General features: G+C 43.8%; 1 pseudogene; it reads left to right on the top strand.

The window, feature by feature from the left end:
• Positions 1-1,427: 1,427 nt before the first annotated feature.
• LOC136479827 (auxin-responsive protein IAA27-like) overlaps positions 1,428-19,733 on the top strand; it is a 31,493-nt pseudogene continuing 13,187 nt past the window's right edge.

Below are 19,733 nucleotides of genomic sequence, written 5' to 3'. Positions count from 1 at the left end.
ATGGTAATGTATTGTAGTGAGCATATACAGATATATAAGCATTTGGAGAGCTGGCTAATGTAGGTTTCCCTTTTGGAAATTCTCGGTACAAAGTAGGGTTCTCAAGCAATAATAAAAGGGAATGGACACAAACAACAAGTACTGCACCGTGGTGGAGGAGATGATGGTCACATCCCCACCACGTACGACACAGCCGGCACATCCATGACAAGCAAGAAAAGCAGATCGACCCAGATGCAGTGCAAACGGGGCTGCCTCTGGCCTCTGGGTGCTTATATACACAGTGCAAGCGCGCATCTGTTTTTAGCCCGGGCCTATTCAATTTACTTTGAACGTAGGATCTCATTTTGATTCCCGCCAAAAACTAAATACTTATGGCCAAGTTCTTGTGTGTGCTGAATAGGCAAACTTAACCTGCAGGTATATGCTTGCTTCATATTTGATACTGACACAAAATGGGTACTAGCCATGAAAATCATTTTACGGTGGTCCTAACCAAGAGGGCAAGAGGTTAGAGGTACCCAAATTATATCTAGGTACCAAAATCCAAGTTATTATAATTTTGGTACCATTAAGAGATACCAAAGTTATTATATATCCTGGTACCAAAATCTAGAAAGTTATAACTTTGATACAACCTGGCACCTCATGAAAGACCATATAGTTTCCCTGTGGGCACAAACTTTTGATTTCATATTTGCTAGTTTTCACTGTCATAGTGTAAGATCGCGCTTTGTTGATCAATAACAACCATATTAAGTGGGAAAACAAATACAGGAAATAATTCCTGATTCTTAACCATCTTGCAGTTATCTATCTGCCAGAATGAATCAATAGAGAGAACTATTTCCAACAGTAGGAGTAGGAGCCAGCCCATCAGGAAAATAAGTATATTTAGAACCATTGGAACCAAGAAAGGGTACGGTGCACGTCTTGTAGTCTTTGGTATTTTTACTTTCAAAAAGATTATAATATCCACCATATATTCACAAGCAATTCCCGTGTATGAAACAGGTGAAAAGAAATGATCTGTCTAGGTACACAAAACAATATGATAAATGAAACTACTAACCTAGCTAGAATGGGCACACATGTGGCTCTCTTTGTACATCATATTTCCATCTTTTTACAGAATCTTTTTTGGAATCATTGCTCCCCAGATCCCTTCTCCATCTCTTTCACCCAAGCAATGTATCTATATATCTTGGTGATACATGTACAAGTTATATCCATCCACCATCAACCACTGTAGTCCTGCACCATCTTATATTCTGCCGACATACTTATTCTCCAACCATAAACCCCTCCTCAACCCTCACCAACACCACACTCTCACTCTCTCACTCCCTGTGCAGCACACACCTCACTCTTCTCCTTGCTAACTCTCTTCCACTTCCACTCTCAGCTAGCTCATCCCCATAGTCCATATGCTAAATCTAGTATCATTTGAGACGCCGCCTCTTGGAAGGCAGGAGAGATCAGCTAATACTACCATCACCGCAACAGCGGCCCTCAGGGGAAAGGAAGAAAGCTCCAGCAACACTTGCTTCCATGGACATCTAGACCTCAGTCTTGGCATCTCCTTGTCTCATGGCGGCTGCGGCTGCGATGCATCCACCTGTGATGGAAACAAGGAGAGCTATGGTGGTCGACAGGGCAGCCGTGAATACAAGGACAACATTCGTTTCCTGAACAGCGGCACCACCACTGCAAACGTGATTACCGCAGGGCACGACCATGTCGGTGATCTGGCGGCATCAGGATCAGGAGGAGGTGGCTGGGCAGCGGCGTTCATGCCGACCATGGAGCCTCGCCGCACGGCAGCAGAAGGCTGCTGGCGAGCAAGACCGGACGCCTCCTACCACTTACATGTCAAGGTGAGCTACGCTGAAACAGTGAAGTATATTTCTGCATGGCTACGTACATTAGTTTGTACACGGTAAATTAAAGCACTGCATATGTTTATGATCCATGTTTGAGCTTGAACTTCATATGGATAAGTTTTGCTGGTTAGCTAGGTCAATTGTTGTACTTCTAAAAATGTGACCTCATTTCATTTTCATGCATGATGGATTTGATTTTGGAACTGCGTCTAGCATAGTTAGAGGAGGTTTGCAGTTTGTGATATATTTGGGCACTTCTTAGTAATGAAAATAGAAGACATATTGTTCCTCCAATCTATTCTCATTTTATCAAGCAAAAATGATTTCACACGGGCTTATTATAGACATGCATATGAGGATACAAAGGGCCATAGTCTATAGATTTGCAATCATGACGCATAGAATGTATGCAGTGTAGTGGAAAAAAGGAGGATCAAAGTGATCTACGTACAAATGATTGCAATCATTAACATTTTGAACCACTCATCGATGATTAGTATATTCTGCAAGCTAGTCATCGTGTGCTTAGAACTACGTTTATAAATGATATATAGCAAACAGATTCTTATATATCCAAGAGCTCAAGATCGAGGAGAACTATGTAAAGTTTCTAAATGTGTACATATAACAGATGCAGCTACTAGTATTTCTGAGCTATTCCTAAGTCAAATTTATAAGCTTGACCAAGTTTATTGAAAAACAATAATATTTCCTATCCAATCCCAAACTTTTAAAACTATTTCTCCCTCCATCGCAAAATAAAAGTATTTATGAGCTTGTCCTAAGTCAAACTTTTAAGTTTGACCATATTTATGGAAAAAACATAATATTTCCGATGCCAAACAAGCATCATCAATAGATCTATTGAGGAATATATTTTCAAAGTTTACCTATTTGATGTGTTGGGATGGATGGAATACATAACTTTAGAGTGCATGCATGGTTTTTTTCCAAAATAAGTGTATGCATATTAGTATCAAGTTAGATACATATATATGGGCTTTCCACCCATCTCAGATTATATTGTCTCTTTTTCCTTCTATTTGACAAGGAGAGAGAAGAAATACTCCGTCAGTTCTAAAATACAATGGACTTGAGTTTGTTCCTAAGTCAAACTATGTATCCTAAGTTTGACCAAATTTATAGAGAAGGGTATCAACATCTACCGTACCACATCAAAGAGGTAAAATATAAAAACATATTTCATATCGTATATATCTATTGGTGCTCATTTGATATTCTAAATGCTATTAGCCGAGTTCTTAGTAAAAAACAATGGATTCTTCCACCTAGATGATACTTCAATGTCACCAAATGCAAGAAGAGAGAAATATTTTAATTTAGATTTCCATAATTAAGAAGCCTCCATGTAGGAGTAACCACCAAGGATCATGCAAATAGAAAAGAGCATATATACGCCTGTCGATAATGCCATACACGCATTTTTGCTTGCATAATTAATGCCAAGAATGGAACCATGAACGTAACGGCAGTCGTGCAGTCAATAAGTACGCTATACTATAGCCAGAATGGCGGCAGAATGCATGCATGTGTGGGGGCAAACTGAACAGCTAGCGCAGAGAATGGATTGCTCTCTTAGTCTTTTTGGGACCGTTATGGAGCAGAGCGAGGAGACGACGACGCCATAGACGAGATATGAGCGAGAGCAACAAACCATCGCAGTCGCAAACTGAACAGCTTCAGGGGAATACCACCACCATATGGATGTGTGCTAACTAAAGTAGTAGCTGTAGCTCTCTCATCAATAATTGAACAGCTGTGCTTTGTGGCCATGCACGTCTTTCTCCCTTTTTATTCTATATACTACTAGGATCTCAGTGTCTAAATAATCTTTGATGAACTACTAAAATTTCCTTCCAACGATTGGCAACTTACTATCTCAGTATATATGCTCTGCTCACCTAGTTGTTTGTCACAGAAATTTACTGTGGTTGCCGTTGTCGCATCAAATTTTTACTCAAATCTGCTCCTATTTGATCTCCACTTGTGTGTGTGTCTATATATATATATATATATATATATATAGAACTACTATCCTATAGCTGGCTGCAGAATAACTTATTCTGTAGCCACTTTGAGTTACGATAATTACTATGTTAATTTACGAGATTTACAGTAACTCCTTACTAAGTGGTTTACTATAACGTTATGGTAAATATTCCCATGTGTTATAGTAACCCAACTATCGTAAATATGTATTGACATTATGGTAAATTAGTATATAAAATTATGGTAAATAGAGGTGGCTACAGAATAACTTATTTTGTAGCCGGCTGCTGAATAGCCTCTCCCTATATATATATATATATATATATATATATATATATATATATATATATATATATATATATATATGCTTCACCAAATTATCTTTGTCCCTGTCATGTCAAACAGTGATAACCGTGTGGTATCATCCCCGTCCGCCGTCGGCTGGCCGCCAGTGCACACCTCCCAGCGCAACATCGTCGCCGCCATGCACGTAACCAAGACTGCAACCGGCGCCGCCGCCGACGGACAGCACGGTGGTGGCGACACTATGGCCGCCGCCGGCGAACATGTTCGCCAAGGTGCACATGGAGGGGCTACGCGATTGGCAGGAAGATCAACCTGAGGGCACAAGGCGCACTACCCAGATCTGGATATCACTGTCGGTTCAAAAACCCCCTTCACTGTCGGATTTTAAACCGATAGTGGCATAACGGCAGTGATGGGGTTGACATCAATGTCGGTTCTTAAAAACCGACACTGATCTACAAGAAACGGTGTCGGTTTCTGGCTCCACCGACAATGTCTAGTCGAAAAACACTGCCGGTTTGTAGTCACAACCGACAGTGATGGTTGCTTCAAGAGTGTCGGTTCTTGGCTCAAGCCAACAGTGTTGAGCAAGTCTACGATGTCGGTTCATGGCTCAAGCCAGCAGTGTTGAGCAAGCCAACACTGTCGGTTCATGACTCAAGCCGGTAGTGTTGAGCAAAACAACACTGTCGGTTTATTGATAACCGGCAGTGATGGTTACGACAACATGCCGGTTCGTTGCTAACCGGCAATGATGGTCCGTTCGTATTTTATTGTTTTATAATTAATTTTAATTTATATTTTTTCGTGGAATCGGGTTTCACTTTATATATGCTACGGAGACGACAGGTCCATCAATATTAAATATTACAAATGATACGGTTACAGTTCAAATGTTCTTATCCAGATCTCGATCTCTCAAAATAAAAAAAGAAATGTTCTCAGACTTCACAGATCGTGCAATGCTTCTCGGACTTCTTACAATAATCTAGCGAGCCGCTCTGGGCCATACTGGTCCTTGTACTTCACGGATTGTGCAATGGAAAATACTCCATCTTTTTCCAATACCTCGGCTAAGATGAATTTTGCGAGCTCCGATTGCAGTGCGATGATCTCCATGTCTAACAGCCTTTGGTGGTTATATTTCTTGCGCTATCGTTCAAAAAAGATGATATCCAAAGAGGAACAGTAAATCATTTTGTTGAATTATTAATAGACATAAATAAAATAGGGATTATACACACCAACTTATCGGCTGCTTTCGATTTTCCACTGATGTAGCGAAGCATTGCTCATATTACATAAAACCCACATTCATTGTTTTTCGCCGACTGTGATAGGTACTTTCCTTCCATTTCAACAACCTTGAATGGGATCGGCGTCCCACCGATATGTCTTCTTCTGACACTGAGCAACGTTAAAGGGAAAAACATTAGAAAGCGGTATGCGTGATTAGAAAATAATATGTTATTAGGATCGCTTACTAATTTAGCACCGCCACCCGTGCATCCAGACGATGAGATGGTTTTTTCTTCGAGTCTCACACCTCGATCAGATTTTTGGCAAGATTGACACAAATGAAGACGAATGGTTGCTGCAATCATAGAATCCTAATTATCGAATAATCTTAATGAAAAATGAAGCATAAAATTAAAAGTCGAGAACACATACTCGCAGTTGTAGGCTAGAAGTATGTGAGTTTTCTTCTTCATCATGAATTCATCGAAAACAACAATCAATCTCTGTTTCAGGTCTTCCACGTCACATCCATGAAGGTCTAGACATGTCCTCTCATTGACTCGCAAGGGGTCCAAGAAGCCTATCTAATCCTATTTGCTTTTTAGAATGCAAAATTTTGCTATACACCTACATAAAATCATGAGAAGTGCTCAAAAGTTAACAATTTGTGTCTCGAGAGAGTAGTTAATTGTAATATCATGCGTGTAGGGTACTTACATAGTCCACATCGTCAACATTTGAACATCGAGAGAGCGTTTCTGGTATAGCTGGAACAAGCACTCCCACTCGACATCGAACTTCTCATCTTTAGGATAATGGAAAATATGTGGCGAACGGATAATAACCTCAAAACCAAAGTCATCTGTCTCTATTGCTTGAGCCATGTAATAATCCATCTTTTGAAGTTCTGCTTCAAATTCTGGCATCTTTTTGGCGTAGCCACGAGAGCCGAGATGATGAGGATTCGTCGCTTTCTGTGAGTTCTCCTTATTCTTCCAGCTCAGTGCTAAGTACTCCTCGGATAACCTATATTCCTTGAAATCCTGCCAGAAGTCCTTCTGCTTGCTAAACTGTCCACCATCGAAATCTGGCTCTTTATTTTGGAGGACAAAATTCTTGTACAATGTCCCCTTGAAATTCTTGAAGCATGTCCCCATGATTTCTTTTGTTTTTTCTTGACTAACTCCATGTCATACTCGGTTGGGAAAGTGAAATACTCTAGGATCTTGACATCCCATATGTAATCCTTCTCACTTTCGGGAACCCTCCATGGGTCATCATCTTTCCCAATCCACTTCTGTAACACCCAAACTTTTTCATTCTTTTAAATAAGTAAATTTGATTTATTATGTTATTAAGTGTGCATTCAATTATAGGAAATTAATAATTTTTGGCGAATTAAAATTAATTATAAGATTTGAAACCTTTGGATGCATACATGCTGCTGCACTATTTATTCATGTGTTGATTGTTCTTAAATTAGTGTTCAAATGAGTTCAAAAATAATTGGAAAAATGCTTTTGGGAGAATTTGTTGGAAAATAAAAAGGAAAATGAATATCTCCTCCCCTTCCTCATTTTCGGCCCGTTCTTCCGCGGCCCGCTCACTCTCCTCTCCCTCTTCCCCGCTTGGCCCGCCAGCCGCCGGCCTAGCCGCGCGCCCCCACCCGTGCTCTGGCCCAGCTCGGCCAAGCAACCGCCGGCCCAGCACCGCGCGCTTGCTTCCCGCGCCCAGCCGCTGACAGCCCGACCCCGCCCGTCAGCGCGTCCCCCACCTCTGCCCGCGCCCTCGGAACCACCCGGACATGTCGCAGGCCGCAACCGTCGCCCCACTCCGCATCGTGGGCGTGTCACCCACTCCTCGGCCTCGTTTTAAAGGAGCCGGACCCCCCCCCCCCCCGCGCGCATCCGGCTACCTCCCCGCTCTCATTTTCACGCTCGCCAAGCACCGAGGAACCGCAGCCGCCGCTGCCAGGATCTCCGAGCTCCAACGACCACCCCTCCGTGCGGACAGCTTCCTCCGAGCCGCCTCCGCTCTGGCTTTCACCGCAGTGAGACTCGTCGTACTCTCCCCTCTCCTCCCATTCTCTTCTTTTCTCATTTTTTTGGCTTCCCGCGCCTTGGACGCAAGCTCCGCGGGCCATGGTCGCTGGCCATGGCGGCCACCGCGCTAGCCCCCATTTTCGGCCGCCAAAACTGCATAGCCGCGACCCCCTTCTCCCCCCCCCCGAGCTCTCGGGTGCCCTCGGTTTCCCGTTTGGCGGACCCTAGCCCCCTAACCGAGCTCGCCGGCGTGTTCTTTGCCGCCGGCCATGGCTGAGCCTCGCCGAAGTCACTGTTCCGGCCGGCCATCTCTTCTTCTCTCTACCCAGATCGATTTCTGGCCGTTCATTTCAAATCCGACGGCTCACGTTAGAAGATACCCCTTCGCGGGTGATTATGCTAAAGAGCCCCTCGGTTTTCAAAAAATAGAACCCGCAGTCCAAGGCGTAATTCCCCGAATGCGTAATCCCGTTTGGAAAGCGTAAACTTCACTGTTTAAGTCAAAAGTACGCTTTCAGTATTTACAGAAATGACATTCGAACTGTTTCGCTTATAGAATTGTCGTTTTAACTCCGAATTGATCCATTCAAATCACGTTAGCTTCGTAATTTCATAAGCTATATGTTGGAGCTACTGTTAGTCAAGTTTGGAACTTTTTAATTTCATGATTAGATTTAATTAAATATATGGCTTTAGGAAAACCCGTTTTAATCATAACTATCGCATTTTAGCTCCGTTTTTCGTGAACTTCGCGTTGACGTGATCGTAGCAAAACGTAGATTAGTTTTACAAACATTTTATCTTGATTTCAATACTGTTGGTGTACTGTTCTAATGATAGGAATATTTGCTTTGCATGAATGCTTTTGGAATGTTGTATGTTGCCGTGTTGGTCGCGTTCAGACGGTGAGGAAAACGTTGGAGACCAAGAACTCTTCGACGACCAGCAGGACCAGCACGAGTTTGTGAACCAAGGCAAGTATAACATGGGTCTTCCTTGATGTCCTATTTCACTTTAATCAATTACTCATTTGCATGTGTCTAATTTTGATACCCGTAAGGACATCCTAGTGATTGTTATCATGTTCCTTGTCTCCTATGGGTTAAATGCATATGGGTAGATTGCTAGTGCTCTAACTGAACTTGATATACATGTTGATGAATGATACTATGGAACAAAGTGAGTAACATTATTTATAACAACTGTTCCATAGGGCGAAAGTGCAAATGACCTTTGTTCATGTTGCTCCCGGCCCTCCATAAGGACTTATCTGTCGGCAAAAGCTAGGACTGGCAGTGCAACCGGGAGAGTCATATGGCTCTGACTTTAGCTCAGTAATAGGACCTTCCTAGCTGGTTAGAGGTTACCTTTTTGGCGCAAATGGGGCTTGCCACTTTGGGTATAGGGCTGCCTCTGTTCCTATGAGTATAGCCGCGATGGATTTGTGCCATAGGAAAGGAGGGTCCCTACATCTACCTGCCAAGGAAACCTAGCGACCCTAACTTGTTAGGGAAACCTATGAAATGGCTTCATAGTGTACCCTGCCCGCTCACCTTGGTAGTGACATGGGAGTAATTAACCCGGGCATATGGGGATCACGACTTGCGGTGAATGTGCACCACCTCTGTAGAGGGTAACAAACTGTTATAACAGCCGTGCTCACGGTTACGAGCGGCCCAGAAAACTCACAGAATAACTGGTTACTTGATGATGATCATTTAAGTTGTTCTATGATGAAATATGGTAAACCTGACCTTGATATATGTTCTTATGGGAATTAAATGGGAGCTTAAGCATAACTTGATAATACTTGAGAATAAAAGTTTGACCTATTAAAAATGCTAACTGCAGTAAACCAGAGTCTATCCTTTTTGAGCTTCATAACCCCATGTTAGCTTGCTAAGTATGGAATGTACTTACACTTGTTTATTTTCTTTACTTGAATAAAAATCCCGGATGGGTAACAGATGACAACGGGTATGAGGATTTCCCGGAGGATTATTAGGCTTGTAGTCAACCAGTTGACTTTCCCTGTGATGACGGCCACGAGAGTTTATTATCTTTTTATTATTCCGCTGTGATGTATAAGACTAAGTTTTATTATAACTCTGATGTATGAGACACCGTGATGATACTATTGTAATTTGTCAGCTTGTGTGTGTGATTGATTTCTGGGCACACACGAGTTTTGTGCATTTAATTTTATCCTTAAAATTGGGTGTGACAAATTGGTATCAGAGCCGTGTTGACTGTAGGACGCAAGCCTAGTTAGAAAAAGGTCGTTTTAGCATCTTTGCTCCTCTGGTTTCTTGCTTACTGACTTATTCTTGTTATTTTATTAAAATATTTATGCTTTTCATACTTTAATCTATTATTTAAAAATTGTTGATTCTAATTTCTATCTCACTTTAAATCTATAGATGTCTCATAATCCGAAGATTGCTCGACTCAGCACCGTCGGCTATCGTGCCATGTTCACCCCGCGTGCCCCACCGGCGGAGAGGGAGATTGTGATCATCTCCGATGACAAGGAGATGGCTACACCAACGCCTACACCTACTCCTACACCAGTCGCCGTGCCCGTCTACCCTGTGGTAGCTACACCTGAGGAGTCGACGGCTACTTCCCCTACACCTGCACCCTCCCCAGCTGCCCCCATGGAGGATGATGAGATTGGCTGGAAGTGCAAGTACTACTTCAAGCTAGCTCCAGAGACAGCCTACTACCACACTCTCCTCACCCACGTGCTAGACGACTACTTCCCCGACTTGCACACCTCCATCAGCTACCACTGCGCCAAGTACAAGCACCCACTGGAGGCTACCTTCTGGAAGGTAGAGCTGGTGGTCACCGCATGGAATAATATCATCAATGGACATGAGGTGGAGACTATCCATAGTGCCCCTGCCAGGAGAGCCCATGCTTTGGATGGCATGGAGGATGCAGCACAGAATGCCTACATCCACTACCATGGTCGTCGCTTCGAGGCCATGAGGGAGGATCGCTTCAGGTTCCTTCCTCGAAATGATCATGAGGGTGTTTGGCAGGTTTTGGCTCCACCAGAGAATGACCCAACTCTGGAGGCAACGGTGCAGCATGTCCACGCTATGCAGGGAGTGGATGATGAGGTCAAAGGAGAACTGCGTGCATCTCAGAGGGTGCAGAGACGTCTTCAGAAACAAGTGGATGAACTTTGAGCACAACTGGGACAGCCTTCCATCTACAAGAAGAAGCACCATTCCTTCACCATGATTGACACCGCTCCATAGGTGTTAGGTGCCTTGCTCTAGATTATCACGTCGTTAGTTCGTGTCCTTATTTAGTCTTGTTGGTCTTGTGAACTTGGTTGATTAGATGTTTGATTTGTGAACTTAGTTGATTTGGTATTTTGCTTGATTGCTGGAAGTTTGTGGGCATGTCTACAACTTCCTTAGATTGGAACTTTAAATTTAGAATGAAATCTTAATGCAGAAGTATCATTTTATCTTATCTCTGCTGTGCTAATTTCTGGAGCAGCCTGTGTTCTTTATCTGGTAACTCGAAATCTGGGCTGATAAAAATTCTGAAATTTTTGTGGAGATAACTAGACCTCTGTATCTTTCAAGTGTCTTTGGAATCACGTCAATAGCTATTCAGGTTTGGGAGATCTAGCTGGCACAAGTTGATGTTCCTGCGCTGTCTGGAACTCAGAACAGTTTCGGTTTAGCTCTATTTTTGACTATGTGCGAGTTCGAATCTGTAAAAGTGGTCTATATGAAAGTTGTAGCTGATGTCCTAAGCTTTCTAATGAATCTTGGTGCACCTCTGTTGGATCTCTGAAACTCGAGTTATAACAGTTTTACTGAACTGCTGAATTTGAATCTTGCCCAGAAAATTTTCAGCATTGTTTCTTATCTCTTGTAAGCTCTCTATAATTGGAAAAATCTCTAAATTTTGCACATTTGTTGGAAAACAGATGGCCGCAAGAGGAGGAAGAGGCAGAGGCCGTGGTCGTGGGCGTGATGCTCTTATGAACCCACCACCGCCACCTGTGACCATGGAGCAGATATTGGGAATGCAAGCGCAGCTGATGCAAGCTATGATGCAGCGCTTGGACAATGAACCTGCAAGAGGTCCACCGCCTCTCCAGGTTAGAGATAAGCGTGGAGAGTTTATGAAAGGTCGTCCACCGGTGTTCACACATGCCACAGACCCTATGGAGGCCGATGATTGGTTGCGTGCTGTGGAGAAACAACTGAACATAGCACAATGCAACGACCTGGAGAAGGTGTTGTACGCTTCCGGGCAACTCCAAGGAGCTGCTCAGGATTGGTGGGAATCATTCCAGTTTGGATGTCCCAACAATGCTCCTGATATCACTTGGTAGGAATTTAAGGACAGTTTCCGATCATACCATATTCCTGATAGACTAGTGGAACTGAAGCAGGAAGAATTCAGATCTCTCAAGCAAGGATCAATGACTGTGGCGGAATATCGGGACAAGTTCGCACAACTATCTCGCTACGCTCCTAATGATGTGGCAGATGACAAGGATAAGCAACGCCGTTTCCTCAAGGGACTCTATGATGGACTGCAGCTCCAGCTGATGTCTAATACTTATCCTAACTTCCAGTCTTTGGTGAATCGCGCAATCGTGATTGATGATAAGCGCAAGGAGATGGAAGCTAAGAAGAGAAGGCTCCAAGGGCAAGCTTCTGGAAGCAACACTCGCCCACGTGCTTATCCCCAGTAAGGTTTCTAGCAGAGGAATCAAGGACCAACTCATCAGGGAAACCATGGTCAGTATCCTTAGCAGAACCAGTTCCAGCAACGCCCTCCATATCAGCAACAGTTTGGAAATCAGCGTCCCCCGCAACAGACTAGCAATCCTGCAACACGCCAGGGAGTGCCTAACAATGCTCCTGTGAAGAGTGGTGCACCCAACAATCCCAATGCCTGTTACCGATGTGGAGAAGTAGGGCACTATGCTCATTAGTGTCCTAAGAAGCAGAACCAACAAGCACCTCAGAACCAGGCCAACAATCAGAAGTTCAATGCCCGACCACCTCTCACAGCGAAGGTGAACTATGTGTCATCTGATGCAGCTCAGGAGACGCCTGAGGTCATGTTGGGTACGTTCAGTGTCAACTCTATTTCTGCTACCGTACTTTTTGATTCTGGTGCTTCGCATTCTTTTATCTCCCAAGCTTTTGTTAGAATGCATAGCATACCTTTGTGTGCCATGAAAAACCCAATACTAGTGAATTCCCCGGGAGGTAGTATGCCTGCTTCTTATTGGAGCCCCTCAACTAGCATTTCCTTAAGGGGGGTAGACTTCAAGGTGAAGCCTATTGTGTTGAGAACAGCGGGAATTGACCTTATCCTGGGAATGGATTGGATGAAACAACACCGGGCAGTGATTCAGTGTCAGGAGAAATCTGTGGTTGTGACATCACTCAATGGGGATAGAATTTATGTAGAAGTAGTAGTGCAAGCTCAGCCTATAGCCACAGTGAATCAGCTAGATGGTGAAATCAATGAACAAGATCGTGTCGTGGAGGAATTCCCGGATGTCTTCCCCGATGACTTGCCAGGTATGCCACCTGACCGAGACATTGAATTCATTATTGAATTATTACCTGGAACTGCACCAATAGCTAAACGTCCATATAGAATGGGAGTTAATGAATTAGAAGAGCTTAAGAAACAACTAAAAGAGTTACAAGAAAAAGGTTTCATACGCCCCAGTTCTTCCCCGTGGGGGGCACCTATGATCTTTGTGGATAAGAAGGATGGTAGTCAATGGATGTGTGTGGATTACCGCTCACTTAATGAGGTTACCATCAAGAATAAATACCCTTTGCCTAGGATAGATGATTTGTTTGATCAGTTGAGAGGAGCTCATGTGTTCTCCAAGATTGATCTCCGATCTGGTTATCATTAGCTTAAGATTCGGAACTCGGATATACCCAAGACAACATTCACTACACGGTATGGATTATATGAGTACACCGTTATGTCTTTTGGATTGACCAATGCACCTGCATACTTCATGTATTTGATGAATAAGGTGTTCATGGAATTTCTGGATAAATTTGTGGTAGTATTCATAGATGGCATACTAATATTCTCCAAGACTGAAGAAGAACATGCGGAACACATAAGGATGGTCTTGCAAAAGCTTAGAGAGCATAAGTTGTACGCTAAGCAGAGCAAGTGTGAGTTTTGGTTAAAGGAAGTCTCTTTTCTGGGTCATGTTGTCTCCAATGGTGGGATAGCAGTGGATCCAGGCAAAGTGCAAGATGTACTGAATTGGAAACCACCAACTACTGTAAGTGAGATTCGTAGCTTTTTGGGATTGGCTGGTTATTACCGAAGGTTCATTGAAGGCTTTTCCAAGCTAGCCAAGCCTATGACAGCTTTGTTGGAAAAGAATGCTAAGTATGTATGGTCGGATAAATGTCAGGCAAACTTTGAAGAGCTAAAGAAGATATTGACTACAGCTCCAGTATTAATTTTGCCCGATTTAAACAAGACCTTCTCTATATATTGTGATGCATCCCGTTTGGGTCTTGGATGTGTGCTTATGCAAGAAGGAAGAGTGGTTGCATATGCATCTAGACAACTAAGGAAGCATGAGTTGAATTATCCTACTCATGACTTGGAATTGGCAGCTGTGGTTCATGCTTTGAAGATCTGGAGACATTATCTGATTGGACATAAGAGTGATATCTATACTGATCATAAGAGTTTGAAGTATATCTTTACCCAATCAGATCTGAATTTAAGACAACGTTGTTGGTTGGAATTGATCAAAGACTATGATTTGGAAGTGCATTATCACCCGGGAAAGGCAAACGTCGTAGCTGATGCACTTAGCAGAAAGGGCTATACCAATGGAATTCAGACAACATCTATGTCAGCAAAGTTGTGTGCTGAAATGGAGTATCTCAACTTGAGCCTGGTCACTAATGCAATGGAATTGGTGATAGAGCCTACATTGGAGCAGGAGATACGCAAAGGTCAATTGGAGGATGAAAAACTTAAAGAGATAGCAGAGAATGTAGTGCTTGGAAAGGCACCCGGATTCAGAATGGATGAGAATGGAACTCTTTGGTTCAGAAAACGGATATGTGTACCGGAAGTGAAAGCTATCAGTGATGCAATTCTGCAAGAGGCCCATGAGTCTGCTTATTCTATACATCCCGGAAGTACCAAGATGTACTTGGATCTCAAAGAAAAGTATTGGTGGTATGGTTTGAAGAGAGATGTGGCAAAATATGTGGCTTTGTGTGACACTTGTCAAAGAGTGAAAGCTGAGCATCAAAGACCTGCAGGGTTACTACAACCAATGAAGATCCTTGAATGGAAATGGGAAGAAGTTGGCATGGATTTTATTGTAGGATTACCTCACACTCAAAGAGGTTATGATTCAATATGGGTAATAGTGGATCGACTCACCAAGGTCGCTCACTTTTTACCAGTCAAGACTACTTATAATGGTGCAAGATTAGCAGAGTTATACATGGAACGAATAGTGTGCTTACATGGTGTTCCCAAGAAAATTGTGTCGGATAGAGGCACCCAATTTACATCGCAATTCTGGCATAAAGTACATAGATCTTTGGGAATAAAGTTGAATTTCAGTTTTGCTTACCACCCACAAACCGATGGACAGACTGAAAGGATCAACCAGATTTTGGAAGATATGTTGAGAGCCTGTGCACTTTAGTATGGTGATAGTTGGGATAAGAGTCTACCTTACGCAGAGTTCTCGTACAACAACAGTTATCAAAAGAGCCTCAAGATGGCACCTTTCGAAGCGTTGTATGGACGTAAGTGTAGAATGCCTTTGTTCTGGAATCAGACTGGAGAAACCCAAGTGTTTGGTCCCGATGTCCTTAGAGACGTGGAAGAACAAGTGAGAATGATTAGAGACAATTTGAGAGTAGCTCAGTCTCGACAGAAGAGTTACGCTGATACTCATAGAAGAGAGCTGACTTTCGAGATTGGTGATTATGTGTACCTGAAAGTGTCACCAATGAGAAGTGTGAGAAGATTCAATATGAAGGAAAAATTGGCACCAAGGTATATAGGACCTTTTAAGATCCTAGAGAGACGTGGAGAAGTAGCTTATCAGTTGGACTTGCCTGAGAGCTTGTCCAGTGTGCACGACGTGTTCCATGTTTCCCAGTTGAAAAAGTGTCTGAGGGTACCAGAAGAACAAATTCCTTTGGAAGAACTTGTTGTCAAGGAAGATCTTACTTATGAAGAGTACCCGATAAAGATTTTGGAAACTGCCGAAAGAGTTACGAGAAGCCGAACAGTAAAGATGTGCAAGGTGCAGTGGAATCGTTATACAGAGGATGAGGCTACTTGGGAAAGAGAAGAGGATCTGAGAAAGACTTATCCCCAACTGTTTGAGTAAGCAATCACCCGAATCTCGAGGACGAGATTCATCTTAAGGGGGGTAGAATTGTAACACCCAAACTTTTTCATTCTTTTAAATAAGTAAATTTGATTTATTATGTTATTAAGTGTGCATTCAATTATAGGAAATTAATAATTTTTGGCGAATTAAAATCAATTATAAGATTTGAAACCTTTGGAAGCATACATGCTGCTGCACTATTTATTCATGTGTTGATTGTTCTTAAATTAGTGTTCAAATGAGTTCAAAAATAATTGGAAAAATGCTTTTGGGATAATTTGTTGGAAAATTAAAAGGAAAATGAATATCTCCTCCCCTTCCTCATTTTCGGCCCGTTCTTCCACGGCCCGCTCACTCTCCTCTCCCTCTTCCCCGCTCAGCCCGCCAGCCGCCGGCCTAGCCGTGCGCCCCCGCCCGTGCTCTGGCCCAGCTCGGCCAAGCAACCGCCGGCCCAGCACCGCGCGCCTGCTTCCCGCGCCCAGCCGCTGACAGCCCGACCCCGCCCGTCAGCGCGTCCCCCACCTCTGCCCGCGCCCTCGGAACCGCCCGGCCATGTCGCAGGCCACAACCGTCGCCCCACTCCGCATCGTGGGCGCGTCGCCCGCTCCTCGACCTCGTTTTAAAGGAGCTAGACCCCCGCGCGCATCCGGCTGCCTCCCCGCTCTCGTTTTCACACTCGCCAAGCACCGAGGAACCGCAGCTGCCGCTGCCGGGATCTCTGAGCTCCAACGACCGCCCCTCCGTGCGGACAGCTTCCTCCGAGCCGCCTCCGCTCTGGCTTTCACCGCGGTGAGACTCGCCGTACTCTCCCCTCTCCTCCCATGCTCTTCTTTTCTCGTTTTTTTGGCTTCCCGCGCCTTGGCTGCAAGCTCCACGGGCCATGGTCGCCAGCCATGGCGGCCACCGCGCTAGCTCCCATTTCCGGCCGCCAAAATGGCATAGCCGCGACCCCCTTCTCCCCCCCCCCCGAGCTCTCGGGTGCCCTCGGTTTCCCGTTTGGCGGACCCTAGCCCCCTAACCGAGCTCGCCGGCGTGTTCTTTGCCGCCGGCCATGGCTGAGCCTTGCTGGAGTCACTGTTCTGGCTGGCCATCTCTTCTTCTCTCTCCCCGGATCGATTTCTGGCCGTTCATTTCAAATCCGACGGCTCACGTTAGAAGATACCCCTTCGCGGGTGATTATGCTAAAGAGCCCCTCGGTTTTCAGAAAATAGAACCCGCAGTCCAAGGCATAATTCCCCGAATGCGCAATCCCGTTTGGAAAGCGTAAACTTCACTGTTTAAGTCTAAAGTACGCTTTCAGTATTTACAGAAATGTCATTCGAACTGTTTCGCTTATAGAATTATCGTTTTAACTCCGAATTGATCCATTCAAATTGCGTTAGCTTCGTAATTTCATAAGCTATATGTTGGAGCTACTATTAGTCAAGTTTGGAACTTTTTAATTTCAAGATTAGATTTAATTAAATATATGGCTTTAGGAAAACCCGTTTTAATCATAACTATCGCATTTTAGCTCCGTTTTTCGTGAACTTCGCGTTGACGTGATTGTAGCGAAACGTAGATTAGTTTTACAAACATTTTATCTTGATTTCAATACTATTGGTGTACTGTTCTAATGATAGGAATGTTTGCTTTGCATGAATGCTTTTGGAATGTTGTATGTTGCCGTGTTGGTCGCGTTCAGACGGTGAGGAAAACGTTGGAGACTAAGAACTCTTCGACGACCAGCAGGACCAGCACGAGTTTGTGAACCAAGGCAAGTATAACATGGGTCTTCCTTGATGTCCTATTTCACTTTAATCAATTACTCATTTGCATGTGTCTAATTTTGATACCCATAAGGACATCCTAGTGATTGTTATCATGTTCCTTGTCTCCTATGGGTTAAATGCATATGGGTAGATTGCTAGTGCTCTAACTGAACTTGATATACATGTTGATGAATGATACTATGGAACAAAGTGAGTAACATGATTTATAACAACTGTTCCATAGGGCGAAAGTGCAAATGACCTTTGTTCATGTTGCTCCCGGCCCTCCATAAGGACTTATCTGTCGGCAAAAGCTGGGGCTGACAGTGCAACCGGGAGAGTCATATGGCTCTAACTTTAGATCAGTAATAGGACCTTCCTAGCTGGTTAGAGGTTACCTTTTTGGCGCAAATGGGGCTTGCCACTTTGGGTATAGGGCTGCCTCTGTTCCTATGAGTATAGCCGCGATGGATTTGTGCCATAGGAAAGGGGGGTCCCTACATCTACCTACCAAGGAAACCTAGAGGCCCTAATTTGTTAGGGAAACCTATGAAATGGCTTCATAGTGTACCCTGCCCGCTCACCTTGGTAGTGACATGGGAGTAATTAACCCGGGCATATGGGGATCACGACTCGCGGTGAATGTGCACCACCTCTGCAGAGGGTAACAAACTATTATAACAGCCGTGCTCACGGTTACGAGCGGCCCGGAAAACTCACAGAATAACTGGTTACTTGATGATGATCATTTAAGTTGTTCTATGATGAAATATGGTAAACCTGACCTTGATTTATGTTCTTATGGGAATTAAATGGGAGCTTAAGCATAACTTGATAATACTTGAGAATAAAAGTTTGACCTATTAAAAATGCTAACTGTAGTAAACCAGAGTCTATCCTTTTTGAGCTTCATAACCCCATGTTAGCTTGCTAAGTACGAAATGTACTTATACTTGTTTATTTTCTTTACTTGGATAAAAATCCCGGATGGGTAACAGATGACAACAGGTATGAGGATTTCCCGGAGGATTATTAGGCTTGTAGTCAACCAGTTGACTTTCCCTGTGATGACGGCCATGAGAGTTTATTATCTTTTTATTATTCCGCTATGATGTATAAGACTAAGTTTTATTATAACTCTGATGTATGAGACACCGTGATGATATTATTGTAATTTGTCAGCTTGTGTGTGTGATTGATTCCTGGGCACACACGAGTTTTGTGCATTCAATTTTATCCTTAAAATTGGGTGTGACAACTTCCTGTACCTAATCAGGATGAAGTCCCTAACAAGTAACCCGAGGATAGTCTTGTATTTGGTCAAAGCTATAGGCGGTGAGAGTGGATCCCCGAATTCATCAAACTTAGTAATGTGCCAGTGTGCATTCCTACCAACAGGAATCTTTGACACGCCTCGCTTGGATCTGGCCTTCCTGCTACCCGAACCCTTTGGCTCCTCGGTCGGCGGGGGCTCCTGCTAGAGACACCAAGTAAGCTATGACCCTCTCAATTGATTAGCGTGTGTGGCTACAGTCACATGATACCAAAGTTACCTGGCCATCTTGGTCATTTTGACCCAGATCGAGCAGGCCGAACGGGGTCCATGGCTGGTCATTCTCACCGCCCTGATTGACACCATCACCGTTTGTCGGATCATGCGGCTCTCCCTTCCCAGCGATATCAGCCACTTCTTGTTGCCGATCTGTTCTTCGGCGACAGGGTAACAGGCGACGATGAGTCATGGCTGTGACACGATCGTGGTTAGTTTTGGCTATGGACAACTACTAATAGCATATGTTTAATGCAAATTCTAATAATAAGTCCACATACAACAAAGTCAAATAATAGCATATGTTCACCTAGAACAAATTCATTGTTTGATTGACCACATACAACAAAGTCCACCTACTGTTCTACGAAACTAAGCCTACATCAACTTCTAAATAAGAAAAGCAATGACCATAGCCATAAATAAAAGCATGACATCTTTCCAAGACCAAGGAGCAATTCTCCTAATCTTCACATCTTCGGCGGGTGGCTTCTCTTCAATCTCTAGTGCTAGCGGATGGCCATGGTTTGCGTTCATTAGACC

The sequence above is a fragment of the Miscanthus floridulus genome, chromosome 9 (genome assembly GCF_019320115.1).
Source record: "Miscanthus floridulus cultivar M001 chromosome 9, ASM1932011v1, whole genome shotgun sequence".
Lineage (NCBI taxonomy): Eukaryota > Viridiplantae > Streptophyta > Magnoliopsida > Poales > Poaceae > Miscanthus > Miscanthus floridulus.
Note: the sequence above shows the minus strand (reverse complement) of the source record. Positions and strands in the feature narration are given on the sequence as shown.